Source organism: Phacochoerus africanus, chromosome 8 (assembly GCF_016906955.1).
Source record: "Phacochoerus africanus isolate WHEZ1 chromosome 8, ROS_Pafr_v1, whole genome shotgun sequence".
Taxonomy (NCBI): Eukaryota; Metazoa; Chordata; class Mammalia; order Artiodactyla; family Suidae; genus Phacochoerus; species Phacochoerus africanus.
Window position 1 is genome coordinate 127,443,071 of NC_062551.1, and position 17,314 is coordinate 127,460,384.

The following is a 17,314-nucleotide window of genomic DNA, read 5'->3' on the forward strand; positions in this document are numbered from 1 at the left end:
CAGATTCTGCTCAACCGAGGGAAGACTGCTAACTGATAAAGCTGAGCAAAACACAGGACAGCCTGGCACTCAGAAGTCATCACTTCCTGTGGGAGAGGTGGCCTTTCCAGGACAGGGGTGGCCAGGCCTTTCCCTCTCTGATATTCAAAGAATATTTCTGGGATTTCTGTTGTGGCTCATGGGTAGTCAACCTGACTAGAATCCGTGAGGACGCGGGATCAATCCCTGGCCTCGATCAATGGGTTTAAGGATCCGGGGTTGCCGTGACCTGTGGGGTAGGTTGCAGACACAGCTCAGATCTGGTGTTGCTGTGGCTGTGATGTAGGCCGGCAGCTACAGGTCTGATTCCACCCCAAGCCTGGGAACTTCCATATACTGCAAGTAAGGCCCTGAAAAATAAATAAATAAATAAATAAATAAATAAATAAATAAATAAATAAATAAATATTTTTTAAAAAGACACTCCCCCCCCCCAAAAAAAAGAGTGTTTCTGAGGGAAAAAACCTTCTTTCCAAGGTCTCGGTGCTCAGGCTCAATCTGGAGAGGAACACCTCCATCCTGTGAACGCAAATGATGAAACAGCCCTCACAGAGGCTGTCAGTAATCCTAGACGCACCTTTCAGGTGTGCAAGGGGCAGTGCTGTCCCGGAAAAGCAGGGTCTCAGGTGACCTGGCTAGACTTTCCAGACCCTCCTCCCGGTTCGTGCGCCCGCGCGCGCGCGTGGAGCGCCCCGCCCGCCCCTCTGCTGGAAGGGCCGCTGTGGGGTGTGGTTGGGGCAGGAGGATTGGGAGGGTCTGTGCCTCTGGAGCTGCCGCTGTATGTGTTTGCAAGTGTTTGCGAGTGAGCGCGTGTGCCAGTCGCGTCGGTGGGCGCGGTGCGCAAATCCCGGCCAGCGCTGTGCGCCCCGGAGAGTTCGCCCTGAGTACACACGCCCCTGAGCTCCCGGCTCCCGCCGGGCAGCCGCGCCTGGGGTCCGCTCGCCCTAGGGACCAGAGGCCGGGCGCGAGGGGGCGCCGCGCCACCGTAGCCAGGCGTATCGCCGAGGCCGGGCCGGGCCGGGGGCGGCGCGCGGGGCGGTGCCGGACTCCGTGGGCTGCGGGCTCCGGAGACGCCGCGCTCCGCCCCGAGGAGGCCGCCGGCTGGGCAAGCAGAGCGGCAGCCCGCGGAGTCCAGCCCCGAGGTAAAGTTATGCGCGGTGGGGCGGAAGATCTACCCGGGAGGGTCCTGGGGTGCGGGTGTTCTGCAACCGAGGATCCCGATGCAAGAGCGGGGGCGGGAGGGTTCTACACCCGTGGGTCCCCAGCAGGAGCAGGGACAGGAGAATCTACGCCGGAGGGTCCCGAGGCCAGAGAGGAAACAGGGTGCAGGCGCGGCGTGGGATCGTAGCGGTGACCGAGGGTCTACCCCGTAAGGTCCTGATGCAGGAGAAAGGGCGGGAGGGGTGCAGGGGTCTGTACCAGAGCGTCTGCGGCGGGAGCAGGGAAGGAGGGACGCAGGTACCTGTCCCGAAAAGGCAGTAGCCCGGCGCGCGTAGTCTCTACTCCAGTGCTGGGAGGGGTGGGAGCAAAGGAGATTCCAGAAGAACATTTAGGTGCCCCTATCCCCCACCCTCTCCGCCATCGGGGGCGGGGCGAGGATGGGCGCCGCCCCTAGCCCCCAGCCAGGCTCCGAGTTCCCTGGGGGACCGGCACCCTGCCGGAGGCGCGCTAGGGTTCCGACAGCTTCGTGCGCTTTCATGGAGGTCCGAGCGGCGGTGGCCTGGTCACGGCTGCCGCCCCGTCTGTCCGCGTCGAATCTGCAGGAGCCCAGGTAAGAGGAAAGACAGGTGCGGCAAAGCGGCATCCGCGACCTGAAGTGTGACCTGGGCGGGAGATAAGGGTGGGTGCACCTGACTTGGGTGACCAGGAATCTCCCAGGAGCCCACCCTGGCTGGCCGTGGGCGCATCCGGTTCCGCGAAGAGGGGGCGGGACGTGGGAGAGTCTTGGGCTCGCGGGTGTCCTTTCCTCTCCCCTTCCTGCCGCCCCTCCCAAGCTCAGGGGATGTCGCCGCCTGTACACATCCGTGCATGCAGACTAGCGTTGCACAGACACACACACACACACACACACACACTCGCAAACATGCTCGCGCGGCAGCCCTCCCAGCCTTGCCTTCTCTGGCCAGGCCATGATCTGAATCCTGGAGAGGGAGCCCCACGCGAGCAGCCTGGAATTCTGCAAACGCGGAGCCCAAGCGCGTCCTGCGCCCTCCTCCCACCGCTCGAGCCGAGTCTAGGGGGCTCCCACACTCGCCCGCTCATCTCAGGTTGGGCGCTGGGGCTGGGGGAGCAGAGAGCAGCCCAGCGTCTGGACAGGGGCCGGGGGAATGAGGTGGGCGGGTGCTCAAGGGGTCCTGGGCTTCGGCAGGGATGACCAGGACTTCCAGAAGGGCAAGCTGGGGTCTCTCCGAGCCCCTGGAAGTCTCCCAAGCCACAGAGTGGCTGGGCCAGCGCCTGCCGTGGCATGTTTATACTTCAGAGGTTTTCGATGACCAGTGCAGCTCCCTCCCAGCCCACCTCCTTCTTTCTGGTTTCTGGCTCTTCAGCCAGGGCTCTCTGGTCATGGACTCCCTTTGCCACCTTTGTCACCTCATCCGGAGCCGGATTTGCACTGGGATGGATTTTACTTGGCCTTTGTAATTCCCATTCTCCTCCCTCTCCTGGGGCTGCACAGACACTAGTTTCCTGAGTTCTGGACTCAAGGCCAAGGTTTGGAGCAAGTGGCTATTGTAAATGGACCTTGATTGGTGCATGTGGCAGTGACTCTGCTGGGAGGCACCCCCCCCCCCACCAGGAGGTGGCAGTGGCAGGCTCCTTCACCTCCCCAGCCCTGTTCAGGGGCAGTTGCTGAGGGGTCAGTTAGGTAAACTGAGATGAGATGAGAGACTCAGAGACTCCATCTCTGCTGAGCAATCCAGAGCAGGTCCCAAAAACCTCAGGAAGATTTAAGCAGAAGATGGCATTCACTCCTCCCACCCTCCTCTCTAGGACTGTGCAGGTCTGCAGCTGGCCTCCAAAGGTTTTGTGACATGCCCGGTTAGTCAATGGATGACATCACTCTGGCTTCTCTTAAACTGAGTTACAGGAAGCGTTGTGGGTTGGGGGCTGGAATCCACTTTCTATGGGTCCCTGTTGCTTACCAGCCACACACATAGTAAGGATTGCAGAGTACTGCCTGCAAAAGACGAGTATTGGGGACAGGTTATGGGAACAGTTCTCAGGTTCCTTCCAAGGCCAGTAGCAAAGTGTTCTGATCGCTTTTGTCTTACAATTTGTGTATTCCACTTTGCAAAAGTTTTTTTTTAATACACGGAGATTTCCATAATTTAAGAAAAATTGGGTGTTTTTGTAGGCATGAGAGAAAGGGAGGGAAGCTAGTTCTTGGCTGGCACTGAGGCCTGCACACTCCAGATGCTCAGAAATATGTTCTGGTTGATTCATTGTTTGAGTTTAATTAAGAGTTTCTAGCCAGGATATGGCTGAGAGCTGCATTATCATAATTACAGGTGTATATACCATGATTAAAAGGTCACATGGAACACATAGGTTGGTAGGAAATGTTAAAATGTTGGGTTTCGCCCTGGCAAAAGCAGGTGGCATCTCTGTCCCAAGGGATTTGGCAGCTGGACTGCGGGCAGCCTCCCTGGCCTGCCACCCCAACCACGACAGGCTCCAGCTACTCTTCCCCCAGGCCCCAGGAAGGCAGGGCAACTGAGGGGTATTGGCAGGGGCGGGGGGCAGGGGGCTTCACTTCTGCAGTGCTTGGATGTGAAGAGGTGGGAGTGAAAGGGAGCAGAGAAGGTGGTGTTAGGATGTGTGGGAGGTGGGGGTCAGAGGAGCCAGGAGAGGGGCGCTGGGGGTGGGGGGCTTTCCATGTGAGATGGGTCCAGGGGGTCCGAGAACAGCCATGTGTGTGGATCTGAGCGCCAGAGTCCTGATAGGCGATTTCATGAGGAACAGGGACATTTAGGATGAGCCATGGCACCCCCTCAAGAGGCTGCTTATGGTCAGACAGCGGACAGGTTACCCAGAGCCTTGTGCCGCATCAAAGAAGGATCAGGTGTGTGTCACTGTGATGGCAGATACGTGTGTCCTGGGCCTCCTGGGCTGTGAGTCGGTGGGCATCGTCAGCGACTGCTGTTTTAGTTTCTGATTCCTCCTATGTCAGGTGGGAAGGCAGCACTGAACCACATCTTAACTCTGACTTTCAGCAGAGAAACTTGTTTCATAAAAGGTTGTCAAGGAGTTCCCATCGTGTGCCGTGGTTAATGAATCCGACTAGGAACCATGAGGTTGAGGGTTCAAGCCCTGGCCTTGCTCAGTGGGTTAAGAATTGGGCATTGCCATGAGCTGTGGTGTAGGTGGCAGACGCGGCTCGGATCCCACGTTGCTGTGGCTCTGGTGTAGGCTGGTGGCTACAGCTGCGATTGGACCCCTAGCCTGGGAACCTCCATAGGCCGAGGGAGCGGCCCTAGAAAAGGCAAAAAAGACCCCAAAAATAAATAAATAAATAAATAAATAAAAATAAAATAAAAGGTTGTCAATAATACATTCACTCAAAATGAAACACCCAGTATTTTAATTTGATTGTGTTTTTTAGAAGACAAATTGAAATGTCACGTATAAATAGTACAGAAGACCTTTACTTTGCTTTTTAAATTAATGAAGCTAAGACAGTGAGAGCAAACTGTGCAGGCCAAGGGCATACGGTCCCCCTGGCCCTGAGGCCCAGCTGCTCCTGAGGGGCCCAGGCTCTGCACCACCCAACCCCCCCCCCACACACACACACACCCCAGCCCTGGACAGGCCTCTCAGGATTTAGCATTCTCTCCCTTGGCCTCACTGGGCACCTGCCCTCCTGGCCAAGCCTGCTCTGCCCATGTCCCCAGCTCTGCTTGGCCTCCCTTGAGAAGGAAGCAGGCAAGCTCCAGTGGCGGCCAGGGCCCTGGACCGCAGTTCCCAGAATTTAATGACCTTCCAGGATATTTTTAACCTTCTCAGATATTTAAATGACGGAGTTAAATCTTAGATTAGACTTGAGAAGTTGGGCACATGAAAGTCAAGGCCAGATGATGGCCCAGCAGATCCTCAGAAACCCTCAGGCTGATCTGAAAGTTGCAGAGGTGTTTACAAAATTCTAGCTTGGAGAGGCAAATTCATTTTTGTGAAGGATGAGCCTTTTCCAGTAGAAGAGGCTGTGACCTCTGTGTTTCTGAATCAGTCCTCACTGGCCTGCGGCCACCCGGCCTCAGCAGGACTCAGTGCGGGATGGTGTGTGTGTGGGCAGAGGGTCTGCCTGGCTGACGTGGTTTCCAGGGGCCCCTGTGCTCCATCTGGGTGTCTCCACACGTCCTTCACCCTTCCCACCATCAGGGAAGGGGGTCTGCCCCAGTGACCCTCACCACTGCAAAGGTGGGAAATGCTTGCTTGTGAGTTGTGCATCTCTGCAGCAGGAGCAGAACAGAAAGCGTCAGCATTTCAGCATCACAGGTGTGGTTCCCTGTGTTCTGGTCACAACCATGGGAAGGCCCTACCCAGGCTGCGTGTCTGGGACCCAGATCGTCTCTCAGCACTCCCCGGCCAGACCCTCACACAGGGAGGTCGAGGCCTGGCAGTGGGCGCTGACTCAGAGCCCTGCCCCTTGCTGAGAAAGCCCCTGGAAGGCTCCCCACCCGAGTCGTCTACCTCAGCTCGGGTTCAAGCTCGTCCGGCCATCTCCGTGAGCACAGTCTGAGCCAAGCGACCCAGCCAAGCAGACTTCAGATCATCTCCCTAAAGAAACAGGTAGGAAGCAGGTTCCCCTTCTGTTTCCTTTCTTCTTTGGGGGAGTGGAAGAAGCATGTAGATTAACATGGGGGAGAAAATGCATCACAAGTTTTAAATCCATTATGTTTTATTTAACATTATAGCAATTAATGCAATGGCACGAAATGCTTCAGTGAAATAAAGTACATTAAAAATGAATGCCCATTATGTAGATGAGCTACTTAGTTGTAGGGAGGGGAGTGGAGTCTTCCTCTCATCCTCCGTGATATGTGGTTGTGATGCTGTGATGTTATTAGGCCCTATTTTAGGCATCTCCTCTCTGGAGCATTTAGCTAATTCACAGTTACTTCAAGAAAATGACAGTTTCTAACTAATGAAAACGTTCCTTGACTTTTTTTCTATGAAAAAAAACACATCTTTTAGGTGAGGAAATACAGGGAACATGTACTGTTGGCTTCTTTGATACTCACCAAATCAGAAATAGAAAATTTCTAGAGTCTCAGTAAGATACAGAGCTGTGCTAGGCAGCACTCATGGTAAATAGGAGGTTCTTACCTCTGGGAATCGTGAAGTATTGTTTTAATAAGAAACCTCCAACTGAGGGGGGCTTGTCACGCAGGAACTGCCTGGGCTCCAGTCCCAAGATACACCTACATCCAGGCCTGGTGCTTCCACTGGAGGCAGAGCTACGGTGGACGAGCCAGCGGGTGGGGAAGTCACACAGCCCAGCCCCGGCCTGCCCTGCTCTGCAGGTCGGCAGGTGGGTCATGTCTGGGCTGACACCCTTTTATGTGAAGAGATTGTTTCACATCAAAGGAACCATGACCAAAAGAAACTGACTCTGAGCCCAAGGAACAAGTGGGAAGTTTGTGGTTCCAGATACAAAACATGCAGGTAAAAGTGCTTTTCCTTCACAATGAAAGAAGCACATTTTTATCATAGAAGACTTGAAAACATGGATTAAAGAGAAGCATAGGCTGTAGTTCCCCTTGTGGCACAGCAGGAAAAAATCCGATTAGGAACCATGAGGTGGTGGGTTCGATCCCTGGCCTCGCTCAGTGGGTTAAGGATCCGGCGTTGCCATGAATTGGTGTATAGGTTGCAGACTCGGCTCAGATCCTGCATTGCTGTGGCGGTGGCATAGGCCAGCAGCTGTAGCTCTGATTTGACCCCTAGCCTGGGAAAAAAAAGAGAAGCATAGGCTTAAGGGAAATCTTGTATAATTCCACCACCTGAGGGAAGGTCTACTCATTTGTGAGGATATTGCCTTCTGTCTATTTCCGAGTTTATACACAGAGTTGCCACACACATTCACACAAAGAGCACAAACGTAGACGCTCACATAAGCACTTGGTATTATTTTGTGTCTCTACATTTTCACTTGTTTTATTGAATGTGTTTGTTTCCTTCTGTTGGCCACGTGCATTGTTTCTAATTTTTCAGTGTTCTCTAATAGACATCTTTATAGCTAAGTCTTAAACAAACTTTGCATTTGGCCAAACACATGGCTTAGGCTTTTGATGCAAACTGCCACGTTGTCTCCCAGGAAAGCTGTGTTCCCTCCACATCCTCTCTGTGCTCAGCGCCTCTCAAATCAACACCGTGATCTCTTCACATTCCCAAAGTCAAAAGTGTCTTTTTGTTGGCAAGGTCACATGTAGCCCTTACTAAACACTCGTGTGGGAGAGAGTGTGGGTTGGGACATGTGCTCCTGGCCCTGCTCCTGGCTTCTGTGTCCCAGTGTGTCCCTGAGGGTCCTACGACAGGAAAGGTTTCTGTGTGTGTTTTTCAGAGATCTTGGCTGCTCTGTTATCCTGTTAGTCTCCCAGGGAGGTTGCTTTTTTCACCCATCACCTTTTTCTTCTGCCCTGTTTCTCTGTGCCAACCTCATTTGACCCGTTTTGGGTGAGGACCTCATCCCAGGCCACTGCTTGCCTCCATGATGCCGTTAGGATTTGTCTCCAGCCCTGCAAGAGTCCACCGGGCCGTGGAGGCACGTGGTCACCCGGCCTCTGGCCTTGGCAGCAGCACTGCTTAGTCTGTGGCCATAGGGCCGGGCCTTAGGGCAGCAGCCATTTCTGAGCATTGCCAGTGAGTTGCTTCTGAGCTAAATCATCAGATAATATATCTCAACCTCCTGAAGTCTGGAGTCTAGTTGTCAGGGAGGAAGAGACGGGTTGATGCTCTACACACGTGCACATACATACACACACTACACACAGTGTACTCACCCACATGCACACACACGTGCACAAGCCTGGTGTGCAGAGGAGACCCTCAGAAAAGTTGTTGGGCCACCTGGCCTGAGTGGAGCCCAGGGCAGGGAGTCTGGGCCAGATGGTCCTGGGAACTTCCATATGCCGCAGGTGCAGCCCTAAAAAGAAAGAAAAAAAGTGAAACTATAAGACTTCTAGAAAAAATAGGAGAGAATCAAGAGAATCATCTGGTTGTAGGGTCAGGCAAGGACTTAGACTCGACACCAAAAGTGTGATCCATAAAAGGGAGACTTGATAAATCGGACCTCATCACAAACAAAAATGGCTTTTCCGAAGACCCTCCTAAGAGCATGGAAGGAAAAGCTACAGAATGGCAGACACTATTTGCAAACCACACATTCACTAAAGGACCAACATCTGCACCATATAAAGAATTCTCAAAATTCAATAGCCAACAACAAGTAACAACAGCAACAACAACACAACCAAAAAAAGTTCACTTAAAAGTGAGCCAAACAAGGGGGAGGGGGTGGGAGTGGGATGGACTGGGAATTTGGGCTTAATAGATGCATACTATTGCCTTTGGAATAGATAAGCAATGAGATCCTGCTGTATAGCACTGGAAACTATATCTAGTCACGGTGGAGCATGATAATGTGAGAAAAAAGAATGTGTATGTGTATGTGTGACTGGGTCACCCTGCTGTACGGTAGAAAATTGACAGAACACTGTAAACGAGCTATAATGGAAAAAAATAAGAATAAAAAAAAAAGTGAGCAAAACATATGAACAGCTATCTTCCCAAAGAGGATATACAGATGGTAAATAAGCACATGAAAAGATGTTCCACGTCATTAGCCATTAGAGAAATGCAAATTAAAACCACAAAAAGTATCACTGCACGTTTATCCGAAATGGCTAGAATGAAAACTAGACACCAAATGCTGACAAGGATGCAGAGAAATGATCTCTCATACCTCGCTGGTGGGAATGTAAAATGGTACAAATGTTATGGAAATTTGTTTGGCAGTTTCTTATAAAATCAATTAGGCAACGGCAGTCTGACCCAGCAGTTACACTCCTGGGCATTTAGCCCGGAGAAATGACAACTTACATTCACATAAAAACCTGTACACAACAATTTATAGCAGTTCTGCTTGTAATAGTCAAAAACTGGAAACAACCCAGGTTCTCTCTACAGTGAATGGTTAGACTGTGGTCCCCCCACACCAGAAATACTACTCGCAGTTTAAGAAAAAGAGAGAGCTATCGATACACCCAGCTGTTTGGATGAATCTCCAGGGAATTTGCTGAGTGAAAAAAAAAAAAACACTTTTTACAGTGAAAATCTATGTATGTGATATTAATATACTTTAAAACATATTTATTTGGGACCTGAGGAAGGCTTCTCAGTAGAAAATGGTGCCCTTTGCAGCATTCATAGAATGGTGTCTAACTGTAAATTAATATTAAAATCATGTCCAACAACAGGGAAACGTCAAAGTGAGTGATGGCCTGCCCTCCAGATGAGGTCTTCCACATGGCATCCATTAGTAACTCACAGACAGGGTAAAGAAGTAGGGGAGGTTAGGTGTGACTTCTAGTGGCCTCAAAAAAAAAAATCCAACACTAGGAGTTCCCTTTGTGGCTCAGTGGGTTAAGGACCTGACCAGTATCCATGAGGATGCAGTTTGATCCCTGGCTTTGCTCAGTCAGTTAAGGATCGGTGTTGTGGTGAACTATGGTGTGGGTTGCAGATGTGACTTGGATCTGGCATTGCTGTGGCTATGGCATAGGCTGGCAGCTGCAGCTCTGATTAGACCCCTAGCCTGGGAACTTCCATATGCTGCAGGTGCTGCCGCTAAAAAAAAAAAAAAAAAAAAAAAAAAAAAAAATCCAATACTATATTTCAGCTGGATTCCCAGCATCACAGAGAGAACCACAATTTGGCAAAAATGTGGGCCTTTCTTTAGAGCCCCCATCCCACCCAGCCAGTCAGCACAGACCCTAGACTTCTTAAAAGGCTTGCTCAGCTTCCCTGTTTTATGGTCAGATGCACCCAGGGAGGAAAGAGGAAAACTTTGGACTCTGAGAACACTTGATCTTTTGTGCTGCCCCTGTGGCATCCTTGCTGCAGGTGTCCATCCATCCATCTCCCTCCACCTGTGCACTTCGCCCACCTGTGCACCTCGCCCACCTGGGCGCCCCTGCCCCTGCAGATGTCCACGGCCAGCAAGTGAATTCAGCCAACCATGGAAGGAAGGGAGTGGGGAACCCCCAGATCTATGCTGCTTGTCAGTGGTGACAGGATTAAAGATGTCTCTTCCTTTTATCTTTTTTCTTATCTTTAGGGCCATGGCATATGGAAGCTCCCAGGCTAGGGGTCAAATCGGAGCTGCAGCTGCTGACCTACACCACAGCCACAGCAATGCCAGATCCTTAACCCACTGAGCGGGGCCAGGGATCAAACCCAAGTCCTCATTGATACTAGTTGGGTTCTAAACTCTCTGAACGACAACAGGACTCCCCTAGAAATGTTTTCTGAGACCTGAAGTCACAGCAGCCCATACTGGAATCACTGAAAGGCTCATGGTGGAGTGTTCTCAGAGACCCTAATCATGGGGGATGCGGGGTTGCTCCCAGCAGCAGTTAAGGCATCACCTCTGTGACATGTGATGCTGAGCCAGCCCTGGGGGTTGAGGCGCAGCTCGGTCTGCAGCTTCCTATGTCCCAAGACAGAGAAGCATCAGGGAGGCTTGAGCAGGCCTTCACTGTGATCGTTTTCAGGGTGAACTGGCCTGGGTCAGTAGAGGTGGGCATCTGGCAGCCTGGGGGGCTGTAAAGAGCCAAGGCCCCAAGGTCTGGCTTGGCTGCTGGGTCACTAGTGCCACGGTGCAACCTCAGAGCCCAGAGCCAGGACAGAAGTTCATTGAATATGTGCATATTGTCTGCAAATACTCCAGAGGTGAAGGAAGCAAAATAAGAGCAGAGAGGTCACAGCCATGTCAAAGGAGGGGTGGGGGTCATACAAGGAGGCCAGGGGCCAAGGCCACACACCCACAGGACACTGGCCATGGGAGGGGCCTGCTGAGGGATGCCGGTCCGACAGTGCCCAGCACCTGCAGCTGACAGCAGCACGCACAGCTCATCCCTGGTTCTCACGGGCACCTGCCCTAAGGCAGGACACAGCCTCGCTGTCCTTGAAGCCTCCCTGGCAGCCATTCAGGGACAGCTGGGACTCAGGTCTCAGCACTGGGAGCTGATGGGGGGGGGGCTCCTCCACCCTCCACCCCACATCCTATCACTCACAGGCCCAGCGGTCAGGTGTCGTCTGCAAGAGCTGCAGTTTACAGACGGCTCAGAGCTCAACTCGGGGGCAGTCAGGCCCACGCAGCTAGCAGTTTGATTTAGGGGCTGCCCCCTGGATAGAACATGGCACCAGCGTTTCAGCTGTTTTAAACAGTACCATCATGGCATTAACGTTCATCAAGTTGTGCAACCATCACCACCATTTCCAAAGTGTTTTCATCACCCCGAACAGAGACTGTGTACCCATTAAACAGTAGCCCCCTACTTACCCCTCCCCCAGCCCCTGCTAACTTCTGATCTACCTTTTGTTTATATGGGTTTGCCACTTCTAGACGTTTCATACAATGTTGATCCTCTTGCGTCTGACTTATTTTGCTCAGCATGGTGTTTTCAAGACCATCTGTGTTGTAGCAGGTGTCAGCGCTTCATTTCCCTCTGTGGCTGAGGAAGATCCCCTTGCATGGATGGACCAATTTGTCTGTCCATTCACCTGGATGTTTGCTCCCATCTTCCAGCTACTGTGCATAATGCTGCTGTGAACACTGGCTGACAAACACCTATGGAAGCTGCTGCTTTCCATTTTTTTGGTATATACTTAGGAGCGGAATTGCTGGTAATTCCAGCATGGTAATTCTATGTTTACTTTTTTGAGGCCCTATCAAACTGTTTTCCACAGAGTTGGCACCACTTTCTGTTCCCACCAGCAGTGTACTTGGTCCCCGTTTCTCCATATTCCTGTCAACACTTGTTCTTTCTGACAACAGACATCCCAGCCCTTGCCATTTTGGTTGGCATGTCTCCAGTGTTTGTTGGCTGTTTGCCTTCTTTGGAGAAATGTCTATTCAAGTCCTTTGCCCATTTTTTGTTGTTTAGTTGTAGAATTCTTTATATAATCTTGATATTAAACCCTTATCAGATATGTGATTTGCAACTATTTTCTCCAGTTCTATGGGTTTTTTCACTCTATTGATAATGCCTTTCAATGCACAGAAGTCTAATTTTAATCAAGTCCAGTTGGTCTATTATTTATTTATTTATTTATTTATTTGTCTTTTTGCTATTTCTTTGGGCCGCTCCCACGGCATATGGAGGTTCCCAGGCTAGGGGTCAAATTGGAGCTGTAGCCAGCGGCCTACTCCAGAGCCACAGCAACGCGGGATCCGAGCCGTGTCTGCAACCTACACCACAGCTCACGGCAACGCCGGATCGTTAACCCACTGAGCAAGGGCAGGGACCGAACCCACAACCTCATGGTTCCTAGTCGGATTCGTTAACCACTGCGCCACGATGGGAACTCCTGGTCTATTATTTATTTATTTGTTTATTTATTTTGCTTTTTGGGCTGAACCGGTGGCATGTGGAAGTTTACAGGCTAGGACACTAGAGTTGCAGGCCTACCCCACAGCCACAGCAGTGAAGGATCCGAACCTTGTCTGTGGCCTACACCACAGCTCACAGCAATGCTAGATCCTTGACCTACTGACCAAGACCAGGGATCAAATCCATATCCTCATGGATACTAGTCAGATTCGTTACCGCTAAGCCACAACAGGAACTCCTGGGTTGGTCTATTTTTTAACTTTGTTGTGTATGTTTTCAGTGTTGTATCCATTGCCAAATTCAAGGTCTTGAATATTTGACCCTGTTTTTTCCTAAATTTTATGATTTTAGCTCTTAAACTTAGATCATTGATCCATTTTGAGTTGTTTTCTATATGGCGTGAAGTAAAGGTTCAAGTTCACCATTTTGCATGTGGCTGCCCGGTGTTCCTGCTATCATTTGTTGACTAGACTGCCCTCTTCACCTCGAGTGGCCTTGGCACCCTTTTCTCAAATCAGCCAAGGGTCTATTTCTGGGCTCTTGCTCACATCCCATGTGTCTGTCCACACACCAGGACCGCATGCGTAATGACTGTCGTTTTGTGATGTGTTGAGATTGAGAGGTGTGAGACCCACCAGCTTTGTTCTTTTACAAGGTTGTCTTGGCTGTTCAGAGTCCCTGTGTTCCATATGAATTTTAGGACAGGTTTTTCATTTTTGCAAAATGTGTCGTTAGGTTTTGATAGGCCATCCTAGTGGGCTGAGCATGCTGGCAGATTCTGCCTTTGAGGAAATCCTCGCACCAATATTTTGGGAGAGAGTGTGAAGGCTTCAGTAAAACTTGTCAAACTCAGACTCAAGGCACTTTTCATTCTGGTGCCTTAGGGTTTAAGCAGAAAAGGTTAGAGTTTTTTTTGAACTATTTTACATTTATAGAAAAGCTGCAAAATTAGCTCAGTTTTCCTACATCCCCTCTCCCAACTTCCCCCTCATGTTACCATTGTACGTGATAACACAGTGAAACCAGGAAACCAGCTCTGGTCCTGCACGTTAACTGGGTGGAAGCCCCCTCAGATGCCCCCAGTTCCCACGGATGGTTCTCTGCCAGGATGCTTTCAGAGCCACACCACAGCTGCTCTGTGCTTCTGCAACATGTCTCCCATCTGTCTTTGCCTCAGAGATGCTGACACTTCAGAAGGGTGTTCTCAGCCTGTGACAATCTACCCACCTGACACAGCCTTTCATGCATGGCCTTGTATGTCACTGCACAGCCATCAAATGCTGTTTCCCACAGCTTCTCAGGCTAGTTCCTATCACCTTCCCACCACCCCCGCCCCTGTGAGGCTGCTGTACACATGCCATACCTGTTACTGTTTCCTGTGCCACTTGAGTTTTGTTTCATCCGTGACGGAAACGTGGAGCATGTGGCCCCGGAAGGGGCCAATCTTCCTGAGTGTCACCTGCCCAATCCACAGACATCTGTGTGCTCTTTACGCCTCACCTAATGCAGAGTTTGCCTACTCTACAGGTGCCTTTGGCCATTCATCCTGGAAACCACTCCAGGTTCAGGTTTAGGTTAGGTACTTCTCGACATGGAGACCTTCCTGGTTCTGCTGCAGCTGCCGCGCCCCCACTGTGTGAACCACGGTGTTTATTCCGTCTCTCTCCTCCGCATGGCCGTTGGGTTGTGTCTGATGTTTTGCAGTTGCAAACAATGGTGCACTGACTCACCTCTGCAGGTGTGTGTTTATATTTCCTGGGGGTTGACTCCCAGAAGTAGGACGGCATTTGTGTAAAGTGCTCGGGTGTGCCAATTCCCTCTGGGGGCGGGACCAGGCTCACTCCTATGGTGGAGTGTGGTTTTCCTCACAGCCAGGCCAACACTGGGTGTTGTTGGGTTTTCAGATTTTTGCTAGTCTTGTGGGTGAGAAATGATATCTCAGTGCATCTTAACTTGTACATCTCTAATGATAAGTGTGTGTGAACATTTCTCCTGTACAATGGAGGGCAATTTTTAGCTCTTTTTTTTTTTCATGCTTGCCTGTTCATGGTGTTTTTTTCCATCTTTTGTGGGGTTTTTGGTCCTTTATCTCCCAGTTTTTAAAGAGTTCTTTATATTTAGTTTTCTCTTCATAGCTTTTCTTTTTCAAGCTGGCCCTGACTATTCTTGCATGAATGAACTTCAGTGTTAATGGGTTTAACTGCCCTGGAGGTGCCCTGCTCCCTCTGACAGGTCCCAGTACATGGGGTTGGTTGGTGTCAGGGGCTCCCTGGAGAAGCCAGACCCTGTGGTCCCCACTCTAACACCACCAGTGACTCACACATGAGTCTACACCGAAAGTCAAGTTATGTGTATTACATTCTTTTGCAGAAGGTATGGATGATTAATCACTTGCTTAATAAAATTGATTTGAAAAAGAAATTACCAATTAAGAATTGTCATGATTCAAAAGTAAAAATTCAATTATCTGGAAAGTTTGCTTTGGTATATGTTCACTTTCTGTCTAGGTAACTGAGATTTGCTGTCTGGTGCCTGCAAGGAGGCCGACTGCTCTTACCGGGGGAACTAGGGTCCTGCTGGTCTTCTCTGGGGACATGGTGGAGGCCTCAGGTCTCCTTCTCCTTCTGGGGACCAGCTTGGGGACACACAGAGAGCCCAGGGCTGGAGCTGGAGCTGGAGCGTGGAGAGTCTGGGGCTGTCTGGGCCAGCTCTGTGCCTCCTAGCTGCAGCCCCTATTCACTGGGTGGGGGGTACAGGTCCATGCAGGGACCACCCCTGCACCCTTGCATGACCAGCAGAGGGTGGGAGGGTAGCTGCTGTGATCATGAGAACTTCAAGCCATCTCCTTTCTGTTCCCTGCATTTAAGCAGAACTTTCCTGTAAAGACATCTGCTCCGGGGTCGGTGTCCACGGCCAGGCTAGACTAGAGGGATGGCCTCTTAGGTCTGAAAGAGCCCTGGGGCCCACGGAGGGCTCAGCTCTACCAGAGGACCTGGGGATGCCAGTCACTTAGGACAGCAGCTCTCAAACTTCTCAGTCTTAGGAATCATTTAGGCCACATTGGAGAGCTCTTTGATGTAGGTTTAGAAATCGAGGTGCAGGGACAAGCCTGCAGGGGTTGGGCTTGAGCACTGCCCTGGGTCCCTTGACTCACTGAGGGAGGGCCTGAGAGTCATCAGGGGCAAGAGTGCACTGGGTGGATTTTGGAAATGCAGCAAAGAAACAGGAGGTGTTAACACCTCCCTCCCTCCGGATCCTGATCTGTTTCCTCCAGACCGCAGGCCCCCAAACACGCGGCACAAGGGTCTGCCGCAGCTCCAAGCACTTGATGAGCGGGGGGCCCCCTCCATAGAGAGGCTCTCTCTTCTCCAGGCGCCAGCTGTGAACAGCTATTTAAGAGGAAAAATGGATTTAACAGACATTTGCACACAAATGTACTAATTATAATCCTCTTACCTATACATTGAGACAGATTTAGCAGTTACAATTGTACTGGAACATAATATTCTTAAACTCGGCATCAAGGCATGCGCGATGTACTTAAACCCACAGGAAATACGAGCTGAGATTCTGCCTCTAAGACCATCATTGGTCCTGTGACTCGTGTCACCAAGTCCAGGGCCTGCGTGAGCCCAGTGGCGTGGGTCACCTAGAGGGACATGGGGCTTACGTGGGGTCAGCTGGGCCCTAGGCAGCCGAGGTGGTGGGCAGGTGGCCTGAGCCACAGTGACTCCTTGGCTTCTGCCCAGTGGCTCTGTTAACCCAGAGGCTGCTAGCTTACAGGAGGGTTGCTTACGGGGAGGGTCAGCGGCTCAGGGGGCGGAGCTAGGGCGTGAGGGTGTGGGCTAGGGTCTTGGAGCCGGAAGTCAGGCCTGGGAGCTGGGGGCTGGGGGCTGGGGGGCTGGGGGCTGGGGGGCTGGGGGGCTGGGGGGCTGGGGGGCTGGGGGGGTGGGGGCAGTGGGCAGAGCACAAAGAGGGCATGTTCCAGGAGGACACAATGTCCTGTCACTGGGTGCTCTGTGGAGCACAGGGCCGGGCACAGGTGGAGACCCTGGTCCTGGAAGGGGGCGTCCAACTGTGAATTGTTCCTGCACCGATTAGAGGGAGCCCAGGGCGGGGGGTGGTCTTGGAAGAGGGAATAATGGGCAGTTGGAGGGAGAGCCCAGGATACAAGCTGGCCCCCAAAAGAATCCTTTCTCCCTAAAGCAAGAAAGACTCGTCAGCGGCCAAGAGGAGAGGCCCCGTGCTGGAGTCTAGAGGTAACAGCGCTTACGTTTATAGCTTGACACCCTCCAGTGTCTAACTCGCTGATGAGACAGAGAGGAGATAAGAAAAAGGACACATTCTGAAAAACTATTATATTTGCATTTATCTTGTCAAAACCCTACACTTAGCGAGGCAGTACATTTTGTAGACGGAGTGAGAAAACTGGGGAAAATTACAATAACCATCACGATGTAATTTAGTTGGTATTTGAAATAAATACAAGGGTTTCCCTGAAATAGAAGTTCTTAACCTGGGACCATGGGTCCATCTGACCTTGGCAGTTTTCAAAGGGTCCTTGGAACCCTGGACTGTGTATTTTATGAGGAAGTGAATTGTGTCTCCTGAATTCTCCAAGACGTCCATGACCCAACCAAGGTCAAGAAGCCGCTCCCTAAAAG

At 51.3% G+C, this 17,314-nt stretch overlaps 1 protein-coding gene across 3 annotated transcripts in view; it reads left to right on the forward strand.

Annotated features, from left to right (window-relative positions):
• The first annotated feature begins 1,093 nt into the window (after nt 1-1,093).
• The window catches only part of KCNG2 (potassium voltage-gated channel modifier subfamily G member 2), a 61,182-nt gene continuing 44,961 nt past the window's right edge, over nt 1,094-17,314 (forward strand). The window contains exon 1 of one of the 3 annotated variants that reach the window (XM_047794160.1): nt 1,094-1,181. The gene's annotated coding sequence lies outside the window, so the exon portion shown is untranslated. Of the gene's footprint in view, nt 1,182-1,463; nt 1,811-4,832; nt 5,824-17,314 lie in introns of those variants that run through there. The other 2 variants (XM_047794162.1, XM_047794161.1) reach the window with 2 other exon arrangements.